General features: G+C 43.5%; 1 long non-coding RNA gene across 1 annotated transcript in view; it reads right to left on the bottom strand.

Moving 5' to 3' along the window:
* The window catches only part of LOC310637447, a 71,514-nt gene extending 60,954 nt beyond the window's left edge, over positions 1-10,560 (bottom strand). Inside the window, exon 1 of the long non-coding RNA XR_014491926.1 lies at positions 10,492-10,560. This is a non-coding gene — a long non-coding RNA (uncharacterized lncRNA). The remainder of the gene's footprint in view (positions 1-10,491) is intronic.
* Between the last annotated feature and the right edge of the window lie 2,224 nt (positions 10,561-12,784).

The following is a 12,784-nucleotide window of genomic DNA, read 5'->3' as shown; positions in this document are numbered from 1 at the left end:
GTGGGAATGAAGTAGTTGGGAGAATCCAAGAACATGGTGATGAATGGCCAGAGAAATAGAAGCAGGTTATCTAATAACCACCATCAAAACCAGTCCAAATTACAGCATTCTGGAAAAAAAATCCAAAGACGCAAAAATGGAGTTAAGAGACGTCCAGCAGGTGTATGTATATGTTAATGTGCTAGGATGATCTCAAGTTACCATATTTGTTAATTTTTAAAAGGCTGTATTTGCCAAGTATATTTTCTTATGTGTCTCCCACTGTCACCATCGGCTTCTACACCACATGGTTTGACCCAGCCAATCAAGCCACGCTATGGATGTGGTGTTCTGGCACCTCATGTCTCCTCCTAGAGGAGGCAGACAGCACTGGAGGGGACCCCGCTCATACTGTACTGCCAGCGGGGCATTTTCAAAAGCAAATGAGGATAGGAAGGGCAACAATAGGAAAAAAAAACGCAACTCTGGAAAATCCGTCGAAAAATGTGCTAGAACACCATTCTGGTGCAATCTATGACAAAAAAAAGTCCTGCCTAATGGACAGAATGTTGCAAAAGTAAAGTTATAACTAAACATAGTCTAATAGTTATATCCTGAAAGATTATAATGGGTGGCTACCCTGAACCTCTTCCCCTACTCCCCACTCCCCTCCACCTTATCCAGTTTGGGACTGTGCAGTCTCTTAATTTGCACTACCCTCTGGAATGTATTGCCTCCTCCCTTGGAAAGCTCTGTGCTGCTAAGATTCCCCTGTCTTTTCCACTGCTTCTCCAGGTACACACTCCAAAACTGACAGTGGTTCCAAAAGAACCCAGGAACGACATCAGAGCACTCAGTTCAGAAGATTGCAGTGTCAGGAACAACTAAGATACTGTGCAGAACTCTCAAATCCCCAAGCCTCCCAACCCAAGACTGAAGGAGATACACATCATCCACAGAAGTGAGAAAGATTTTTTTTTATAGAGAGAGAGAAAGAGATGTACATACACATGCTTTCTTGATTTAGATTTTAGTATGAAAACTAGGACAACTTTTGTTCCCAGACAAATCAACAACCATACACTGCAATTCCCATTGCCAGAAAAGGACCCCCTTTTCTGGGAGAGAGCATAATGCATACTTCCACCCAGTGCTTTTTTTGCAAAAGAAAAAGGTGCCGGAACTCACACATGTTATACAACCCGCCTTGCCTACGCGACAAGGTTCCATCCAAAAAAGGTGCCGGAACTCCGTTCTGAGCGTTCAATGAGGAAAAAAACCCTGCTTCCACCCAAATACAGCATTTGTTGGTGACTGTTCATGTTCTATTTGTCAGCCCAAAACCAAACTGACTTACTTCCAGTTGCAAGTATCATGCCATGGTGCTTCATGAAGGCACTTCAAAGGATCCCTTTACTTGAAACTTCATCAAGGCAAAGCATCCTTCAAAAATCTACTACCATATTTAAACCACTTGGTTTTATTTTGACAAATTATTCTGAAGTTAACTGAAAAGCACAGAAAATTATTTTCTATTACAAAAATCATTATATTATAGAACGACATTTTATTTGCTCTTAAGAAGGTGTCCCTGGGTTATTTCCAGAAAAAAATTGCCTGTTTATAACTCTTTTTCATTCTGGGTGAAATCACTAGATTCTGGTCAATGTAAGATCTTGAAAAAAATCTGTTACTTGTTGATAGGGACAATAAAAGGAATCTTTTGTTATTTATAAATTCCCCAAAGAAAAATATAACTGTAATATCAACTGGTCATGAATAATTGGTTGGATCCACAGTCACTAATGGGATTTAAATGGCTTCCAAATGTATTGTTGTGATTCAGGGTCAGCCTGTGGGTTCGGCAGTTGGGTCGGACAACTCAGAGGAGGAGGGGGGTGTTGAAGACCTTGCTGAGGGAGTTGAAGATCTTGCTGATGAGAGCCCTCAGCCAGGCCCCTCCCACTTGGTCACCACGGAGACCCAGCTGTGTGAGCCTGACAGCGTGGATGAAGATGACCCACAGCTGGCCCTGTTCAAGGATGCCCGACGCAGGAGGCAGTCAATTAGGAGTAAACAGAGGAAGGCAATGGGGCTCCTCAGAAGGAGGCAGAGAGAAGCCACGCCCTGAACTCTATATAAGGGGAATATGTGGGAGGGCTGGTTTGCTGAAGGCAACCGCTTGGATAGTTCCTGTTTCTTAAAGCTCCTGTTTCTTGGTTCGTGTCTTGTTTGTTTTTGTAGCTATAAATTTGGCAGGCGTAATTCCAGCCTCTTGCCTTCTTGTAAAAGGGGTTGTCCCTGCCTTTTCTGCAGGGCCAGTAGCAGGCTGGTACAGAACATGTATCTTTTAATATCTTCAATGTGTACACAGTTTTCAGATTTTGGTCATCTGAAACAGCACTTGGACAATATCTTTATCTAGGTAAAGGTAAAGGTAAAGGTTCCCCTGCACATGCATGCTAGTCATTTCCAACTCTAGGGGCCGGTGCTCATCTCCATTTCAAAGCCGAAGAGCCAGCGCTTGTCCGAGGATGTCTCCGTGGTCATGTGGCCGGCATGACTAGACGCCAAAGGCGCATGGAACACCTTCCCACTGTAGTGGTCCCTATTTTTCTACTTGCATTTTTACGTGCCTTTGAACTGCTAGGTTGGCAGAAGCTGGGACAAGTAACAGGCGCTCACTCTGTTACGCGACACTCAGGATTTGACCCGTCAAACTGCCGACCTTCTGATCAACAAGCTCAGCGTCCTAACCCACTGAGCCACCGCGTCCCTTTTATCTTTATCTAGTAGATATTAAATACAGGTAGTCCTCAAATTACGACCACAATTGAGTCCAACATTTCTGTTGCTAAGTGAAACAGTTGTTAAGTGAGTTTTTCCCCTTTTCACTACCATTCTTGTCACAGTTGTTAAGTGAATCTGGCTTCCACATTGACTTTGTTTGTCATAAGATTGCAAAAGGTAATCTCATGATTCCAAGACACTGCAACCATTATAAATATGAGTTAATTGCCAAAAGTCTGAGTTTTGATCATATGGAGATGCTGCCAGATTATAAGTGTAAAATGGTCAAAAGTCACTTTTTTCAGTGCTGTTGTAACTTCAGACAGTCTGTAAGTGAACTGTTGTAAGTTGAGGACTACCTATATGTTTAAATCTTTTTTTTTTTTGCCCACATAGGCAACAAGATTTGGAAAAGAAGTGAAATTTGCTCATTGATGTTAGGGGAAATGGAAGAGGGAAAAACAGATGCATAGTGATTGCTGGATCACAGATCTGGGCTGAAAAAAATATGAATTAGAATTTGCCTATCTCTTTGCTGCCTTCTATGGTCATCCAAATTTGCAAGATCAAGTGTGTGTGGTAGTGCATATACACTATATCATCATTTACCCCTGTTCTGGTTATAAGTGAGAAGTTTGCTCATAATGAAATACTTTACCGAAACTAACCATGCGTATCTTATGTTACATTTCCAAAAACAACAGAATGAATCACAACAATGCAGTGTAAAGAGGCAGAACATCTGGACAAAATCTAAAATAATTTTGATCAAGGCTGCTCACAGCTGAAGATTTTGTTGCACAATCATCCTGACTTAGTCACATATATTTACAAGCCAAACAATGAGGCAAAACATTGGACATCTGATGGATATCAGTGGATGCTATATATTGAAGAAAGACACCATAGGGCAGTGTTATTCTAGTCTAGCCTGTCTGCCTCTGAATTTATTATTTCCATAAATTCTACAGATTTGAGGGACAGTATTTAATGTTTCTGTTACACAAATATATGCTATCAAGAAAACAAATGAAAATGCTAGACAATTGGTTTACAAATCATTACTAGTAACATACCGGTATGTGGTAATAATTAAATACTTCAGTTCAAAAGTATTGAAATCCTTTGAAAATAACTAACTTTACATTCAGGCCACTTCAGATTTCATTGTGCAGAAAATTCAAATTATCCAGAAGCATTCTTAAATGAATGTTGTTAAGTAATATACTTGGACTGCAGATTTTATTACCCACTATTACTTAACATTAGTACTTTGCATATGGTTAGGGAAGTTGTTTTGCACTTTCACAAAAATCAATTTACTTTATGCATTTAGCAGGTTCTCAGAGAAATCCTCTTTTTCCCCAAGCGGCTAATCATTGCAAATCAATTGAAATAAGCATACTATCCTTTAACTGTACAAATCTATGAATATCTTTTATGGCTTCAGTACTCAACATACATAGAATTCAATGAGGTTTACTTCTGAATTTAAATATATAGTGTAGCACTTTAAGAGACCTACATTGTCTTTACATTTGGGTTAGGCCAGTAGCAGGGATGTAAATAACAAAACTTAATTTAATACCTTATTTTGTTTTTTGTGTAGTGCATAAGGGAAACAAGGATATGTGCTGAGCTTCATCCTTTCCATATCATTTCTAACCTCCGTAGGCTCTTCCTCAACTATCACCAAACAGCAGTCAAATTTCAGTAGTAAATTAGATGAAGGGTGTGGGTATATTGGCAGGATTATTCCAGTCTTGCCAATAGTTCATCTCTAACAATCTCTACGGAACATCAATTATGAGTGAGTGAAGAACCAACTTGATGTTCTGGCAATTCATACAGGAATATGTAAGCTTCTATTTATATTGCCATTTGCCTACTTTGTCCTGAGAAAGGATAGGTTTTTGAGTGCCTTTCACTCATTAGCCATTAGCCCAGGATCCGTATTTGTTTAAGAAAGTAAAATCAGTGTTTTCTAAATGTAAGTCTCCATCCCTAGTGGTATCAGCAAAGTAGAAGAAGGCACCACGATAAGCCAGTTTCTATATGTGTGTGATTTGAATTGAACACACTAATTTAATACAATTTAATATTCATGGAGTAGCTAATTTATTACTAGTATTAACTTTTTCCCATTAATTATATCATCGGTACAATTATAAATGCCAAAATACAGCTCACTTTCCCAAGGTATCTAATTTAGGAAAACAAATAATGGTGAATGCCTTAAAAAGTTTTTCTTGCAATCAGTTATCCCTTTTATAGTGCCACTCCAGTGAAAAAAGGAACAAGACCACATCTAAGCATGAGAAGGCTGTAAAGAGCAACATCAAAAGAGCACCACGTAGCTGGGAAGTAGCTATTTTCATATCCCCTAAGGTTGCCATAATGGGAATACAAAAAGGCAGCTTGTAATACGGATACACCAGGAATCACCAGGAGAGGTGTTAAAAGTAAACCCTTGCTATAATGCTGGAGTTATCATGTTGATTGAGGATATCATTGCTGTAGAGAGCCATGACAGTAGCATTGCAAAAACTATGCAGAATTGGTAACAAAAACAAAAGTATGATTAAGCAATGTGTTAGAAAGAAGCTCAGACTGGTTCCACCATCATTCTGTGTTGTATATGTAAACAGTAATAATACTTCATTAACAGATTGTAAAAACTAGGAAAGCCGCCTGACAGAAAAAACACGCGGGAACTTTGACAGCTGTCAAAGTTCCCCGCACAGCGCAGGCGCCACCACTGACAGCTCGCGGCTGTCAAACACCGGACCAGGCGGAAGCCTGAGCTGTCAAAGTTCCCCGCACAGCGCAGGCGCAACCACTGACAGCTCGCGGCTGTCAAAACACCAAACCATGCGGAAGCCGGAGCTGTCAACAGAAGACGACGCGGATTGGTCCCGGTTTGACGCGGCGCCAAAATGAACACTCCTGATTGGCCCTCGCTGCCAGCTGCCGGCTATAAAAGCCGGACAAGTTATTCTATGTTTGCCTTGTACTAAATAAACCCTGTTGTTAACTAGCCTGTCGTCCCGAGTGGTCCTTAGGCTACTTCACTGGCGACGAGGATGGGATCGCTCCGGAGCTGAAGTCACGGCCGAGGAAGAGAGTTCCCGGCAAGAGCTGTCACGGGAAGTTTTAACTTCCAAAGGAGCAACCCAGGACCGGACGACATGGCAAACTTCGGGCGTGTGAGGGAATTTGATACCCGCCATCCCGAGAGATGGCAATCACACTTAGGCCAGGTCGAGGGATTCCTCCTCGTCAGTAAAATCACTGACGACAGAGCAAAGGCCGCCGCTCTTCTATACATCAGCGGACCTCCAGTGTATGATGCAGCCGTTGGCCTGTTCAGCCCGGTGCCCATCACAGAAGTCTCCTACGCGGACCTGGTGGACCAGCTGAACAAGTACTATGTGCCGGCTCGCTCAGAACTGTACTGGCGGGTCCAATTCGCCCAAAAGAAACAGCGGCCGGACGAGCCCGCCAACGAGTTCATCGCCGGGGTCAGACACGCCGCACGGAACTGCTGTTTCCCCGACCTGGAGGACCGCATCAGAGACCAGGTGGTGATCGGTCTGAGGGACGAGAAGCTGCAGAAGAAGCTAACATCCAAAACCGACATGAGCCTGGCAAAGCTGACCAGAGAAATAATGGCCTACGAGCACAGCCACAAGAAGAAGCCGACAACCTCGACCCCAGAGAGCCCAGCGACCATCTTCCAAGAGAGCGCAACCTTCAGCGACAGCGAAGAGTCGGTGGATTTCACCGACGGAGAAGCCCTGCAGCGCAGAATGGAACGCAGGCAACCAAGGAGAGGTGACACTTCAGACCGCCGTAGGTCCAGGAACCCCCCTCCGCCGCCGCCATGTTACGAGCAACGGGCCGCCTGTGCCAGCTGCGGGGGCAACCATGCCCGGGGAAGCTGCCGATTCAGAAACGCTAAATGCCACAATTGCGGAAAGACCGGCCACATCAAGCCGGTGTGCCGCAGCAAGGGCCGTGACAACGTCCATGATCTGGAGGCAAACTCCCCAGGTAGGCCAGCTACCCAGGCCAGCAGAGGAAAACCGCCAGGGCCCCTGGTAGAGACAATTGACAGGGTAAACAGCCTAAGCGCAAAGGTTAAGGTCTGGGTAAAAATGCAGGGGGTACCCTGCCACATGGAGGTGGATTCAGGGTCAGCAGTCTCCTTAATTTCATTAAAAACGTATCAGGAGATCTGTCGGCAAGGCAAGGGACAAATTCCCCTGAGGCAAACCCAAGTACACCTAGCTGACTTCCAGAAAACCCCCATTCCTCTGGAAGGGAGGGCTAAGGTCATAGTGCAGTACAAGGGGTTCAAGGGTCCCTTAGAGGTTTTAGTTACGCCAGGGAACCGCACCAACTTGATAGGGTTAAACTGGTTCGGGCCGCTAGGGATCGCCATAACGGGGGTAAACACAATTCAATCACCCAGCCTAGAAGCCGTTTGCAACAAATATGCAGACGTCTTCGATGGCACTTTAGGAAAATACACTGGACCCCCCATCTCCTTACAGTTAAACCCAGCAATCCAACCAATTAAGATAAGAGCTAGGAGAGTACCCTTTGCCCTAAAAGAAAAAATAGAAAACGAACTTGATCACCTCATAGGCCTCGGGGTGCTTGAACCAACGGAGGGGGGGACCTGGGAGACCCCTATTGTCACCCCAATTAAACCTAATGGAGAAGTGAGAGTCTGCGCAGACTATAAAGCGACAGTCAACCTAGCCCTCAGCCCCCACGCTTACCCGGTGCCAGCGGTAAGGGACGTATTTGCTTCCATCCGTTCTGGCGCCATTTTTGCCAAACTCGATCTCATGCAGGCGTATTTACAACTGCCTGTCACTGAGGACACCGCGGAAGCCCAGACAATTGTCACCCACCGCGGTGCCTTTAAAGTAAAGAGACTCCAATTCGGCATATCGGCGGCCCCAGGTATATTTCAGGGTATCATGGAGAAGACCCTGAAGGGAATACCCGGGGTCTGCCCCTATTTCGACGATGTTCTCATCGCCGGAGAAAACGAAGCAAACTTAGCTGACAGGCTGTCAGCTGTGCTGAGCCGGCTCAGAGAAGCCGGCCTCAAACTTAAGCGAGAAAAGTGCTCTATTGGAGTCACATCCACTGAATTCCTAGGGTACAAAATAGACGGCCAGGGCATCCACCCCACCACAGAGAAGCTAAGGGCTATTCAAACTGCACCCAGCCCAAGGAATAAACAAGAGCTTCAAGCTTTTTTAGGGTTATTAAACTTCTACCATGCCTTCATCCCCCATAAAGCCACTATCGCGGAGCCCCTGCATAGGCTCCTGGACAAGGGTACTGTTTGGTCCTGGACCAAGATACATGAGAATAGTTTCCAATCATTAAAACAGATTATCTGTCACAGCTCAACTATCACCCTATTCAGAGAAGATACCCCAATATGCATCGCTTGCGATGCCTCTCCCTATGGAATCGGGGCTGTATTAAGTCATCTATTCAAGGACGGTACACAAAGACCCATAGCCTTCTATTCACGCACTCTGACCAAAGCAGAAAGAAATTACGCACAAATAGACAGGGAAGCCCTAGCAATAGTTGCAGGGGTCAAAAAATTTCATGACTACCTTTATGGGAGGCCATTTACTATATTTACTGATCACAAACCCCTGCTGGGCATATTCACTTGGAATAAAACTACACCACAAATTCTCTCTCCGAGAATATTACGGTGGTCCACATTCTTAGCAGCCTATTCCTATCAACTAATACATAAACCAGGAAAAGAATTAGGACACGCAGACTGCCTCAGCAGACTGCCCATGCAAAACAAGGACTCTGACCCAGCCCCAGCTGGTCTGATTTTAGCAATCTCCCAACTTCCAGATTGCCCCCTGACTGCAAACATTATAGCCAACAATTCAGCCAAAGACAAAATACTTACCAGAATCCTCAAATGGGCCACAACAGGGTGGCCAGCTCAAAACCCACAACCCCAATTCCAACCATATTTTAACAGGAAAAATGAGATCTCCACCCATAGGGGATGCCTGCTGTGGGGAAATAGGGTCATCATACCAGAGAAAAACATAGACCAAACATTACACATTTTACATGAAGGACACCCAGGCATTGTAAAGATGAAAGCGATGGCTAGAAGTTATGTATGGTGGCCAGGCATTGATAAACAAATAGAAAAATACGTGGGAGGGTGCTATACCTGTCAGGCGACCCGAAACGAGCCACCCCAAGCACCGATCCACAAATGGGAAACTACAAGGAACCCTTGGTCACGTATACATTTAGATTTTGCAGGACCTATCCAGGGCCAAAGTTTCTTAATTGTAGTGGACAGCTATTCTAAATGGCTAGAAGTCACTCCCCTTAGAAAAACAACGTCCGAATCCACTATTCAAGCCTTAAGAAAAATATTCGCCACACATGGCCTTCCAGACACCATAGTTTCAGACAACGGACCTCAATTCACCTCTCGTGAATTTCAGATGTTCGCTATGAAGAATTGTATTAGGCTGGTAACGTCGGCGCCGTTCCACCCATCGTCGAACGGGATGGCTGAAATTATGGTACGGTCCACAAAAGAAGCCTTGAAAAAATTCGTTAAAGGGAATTGGCAGAGGCGTCTCAGCCAGTTCCTCTTGTCACAACACACAACCCCATGCACAACAACGGGCAAATCACCAGCGGAATTGAGATGGGGGAGGAGGCTAATAACACGACTCGATAGACTGCACCCTGACACATACCCAGAAGAAAAAGAGCACCCCTACCCAACCCGCACACTCAACCCAGGACAATTGATATGGGCACGGTCATACACGGATAAAAACAAGTGGGTCCAAGGGACGGTACTAAAACAAACCAGACCCATTTCATACCTTATTGCCACACAAGCACACGGCAACATACGCCGCCATATTGACCAACTCAGACCCAGACAACCACCACACAACTCTGAGCACCCAAAGCATTCCGAGCTACAACCCCCCCCTGGAAATACTTCCTATGCCAAACCAGGAAGAAGAACAGCAGGGGAACGAACTACCAGAACCAGACAATCCCCCACCCCTTCGCCGCTCCAACAGGAATCGAAGAGCCCCCACCTACCTAAGAGACTATCAGTGGGCAGGTTCCAACGTCCAAGAGGGAGGAAACGCACCAGGGGAGGGGTAAGGGGTGTGTTGTATATGTAAACAGTAATAATACTTCATTAACAGATTGTAAAAACTAGGAAAGCCGCCTGACAGAAAAAACACGCGGGAACTTTGACAGCTGTCAAAGTTCCCCGCACAGCGCAGGCGCCACCACTGACAGCTCGCGGCTGTCAAACACCGGACCAGGCGGAAGCCTGAGCTGTCAAAGTTCCCCGCACAGCGCAGGCGCAACCACTGACAGCTCGCGGCTGTCAAAACACCAAACCATGCAGAAGCCGGAGCTGTCAACAGAAGACGACGCGGATTGGTCCCGGTTTGACGCGGCGCCAAAATGAACACTCCTGATTGGCCCTCGCTGCCAGCTGCCGGCTATAAAAGCCGGACAAGTTATTCTATGTTTGCCTTGTACTAAATAAACCCTGTTGTTAACTAGCCTGTCGTCCCGAGTGGTCCTTAGGCTACTTCACATTCAGTGAGGTATAAGAGAGAGGCAAGTTAAAAAAAACATTTTGAATATTATGTTACTTACACCCTATGCTGCATATTGGCTGTTGAATTATGGGAGTTGAAATCCACACATCTTAAAGTTAAAGTTGAGAAAGACTGGCCTGTCTCAATAAAATATAGTCCAATAAGAATTGTGGATCCTGTTTCCTGATGTGGCCTACCTCAAAGGACTGACCTATGAAACATCAGATCTGGAAACAAACCAACAAATACAGGGAAATATGATAGCAATTGATGCAAAACTGAATTAGAGGAGCATCACCAGTTTGTTTTTAGATGGTGCCAACATAACCAGAAGTCAAGCCAGAGTGTATTTGATTTATATGAGCATATCTTTATTGCTGAACTTACATAAGTAACATTTTATTTTGACAAAAATAATATCTTTATTTTAATTCTATTCTACTTCTGTGCCTCTTATTCTTATTTCCTAATCCCCAAACTTATTTCTATTCTCCCCTTTATAACCACAGAGTGGTCCAGAAGATGTCATTTGTGCGCTGGGTTTCACTCTTTTTCCCCCAATACCAGTTTTGAGTTTGGGAACACAATAAGCTGCCTGTGAAACAACCAGTTACACAATCTCTGCAAAATGGATGCCTGTCTCATTTAATGCTGCTGAATTCACTACAGCTGGTCCATTAGTTTTCACTTTCAGCCTTTTCTCATGGCAGCATTTTGTTGTCAATGTGATTTCTCTCTGTGCAATTTCCTTTTATGGCTGCATCTACTGGATGAGTCAGTGACACACTTCAGCTCTGCTATGCTGTTGAGTTTAGAACAGAACAGAACAGAACAGAATAGAATAGAGCTGGAAGGGACTGAGGAGGTCCTCTAGTCCAGCCCCCCACTCAAGCAGGAGAACCTATACCATCTCAGACAAGTGACTGTCCAGTCTCTTCTTAAAAATCTCCAGTGATGGATTTCTGAAGGCAAGCTGTTCCACTGGTTAATTTTCTATCCATTCTTTTACTGTCACGGAGTTGTTTTTCCTTCAGTCAAGCTCCCTGCAGCCTCTCCAATTTTGTTCTCCTGAACCTCCAGTGCTTCACTTATTCCTCACTATCTCAGGCCATCTTCTTTCCTAGGCTCAGTTATCCTTTCTTTACTCTTTCTTCTATCGAAAGCAAAGGTCTCTAAATATATGAGCATCTGGTAGCCCAAGCAGCATTCATTCCATCTCATAGGGCTCCTTAGCCACTGGCTGGGAGATGGAGAAAGTTAAGATATTCAAAATACTTCTAGCTTGTTGGGATAACTTATTGAAAACAAAGGAAGAACTTGCACCTTCCCGAATCTCTCTGTTGGCTTCCAAAGAAGTGCAATAACCGAAGGGGAGGTGGGTTGTTTCTCTCTCATCTTTCATAGAAAAACTCTTTGAGAAGGAAGAGTTCCTCTCCTAATTTTGCCTTGCAATTTTCTTTCCATAGTAAGATGTTCATAATTTATTAGATAATTTCAAGAAGGTTTTGAAATAAAAGGGAATCTGGTTTCTCAAAAGTTATGAAGGAGGAAGGATATCTTCTGTTCAAAGCACGATAGGCTGCCGGACACAAGAAAGACATTGGGCTCCTTATCCCTGTTCATTATACTGAAAGAGTTGAGCTAGGATGAATGAACATTCTTTCTGATGAAAGATTAGAAAAGCTTAAGAAAACAATGCTTATCGTTTTCTTGAAGTGAGCTGCTATGAACAGAGAATTATAAGGAATTGTTTATAAGGAATTGTTTCGCAGACTAGATTGATCAAAAGAACAAGAAGAGGAGATTTGTTAAAATTACCTTCATATAAAAAAAAACCTAAGCTTTTTTTTATAAGTCCAGATGGTATTTTAAAGTGTTCTTCTTTAGGGATAACCTATTAATTAAAAGAAAAAATGGTTGCGCAAATATAAGGAAAGAAAAACAACTATGAAAGAGATGTTTGTTCATAACCAAATACCTGAAAATTGCATACTGATATTCCTACTGATGCAATTATCAAGTCAAAAGGCTAAACTATGTACAGTGAAAGTCTTTGTTATTTCCAGTATATAAGCAATAATGTTTAATATCTTTTTCTGCTATACATATATGGTATGTAAATAATGTTTGTTCTTTAAAAGAAAACTATCAAAGCGGTCAAAGCTGTTTATATGTCACAGCAAGCAAAAATTGTCATTAATGGTGATTTAACTAATTCATGTGAAATTCAAAAGGGTACGAGACAAGTATGTCCCTTGTCTCCTTTGTTATTTATTTTGGTGTTGGAAGTTTTAAACAGAGATATCTGGCAAGATGAGAAAATAACAGGTATAAGTATCAAAAGGGAAGAT

This window comes from Vipera ursinii (assembly GCF_947247035.1).
Source record: "Vipera ursinii genome assembly, chromosome: 3".
In the NCBI taxonomy this organism is placed as follows: domain Eukaryota; kingdom Metazoa; phylum Chordata; class Lepidosauria; order Squamata; family Viperidae; genus Vipera; species Vipera ursinii.
This window is presented reverse-complemented; position numbering and strand designations above follow the sequence as displayed.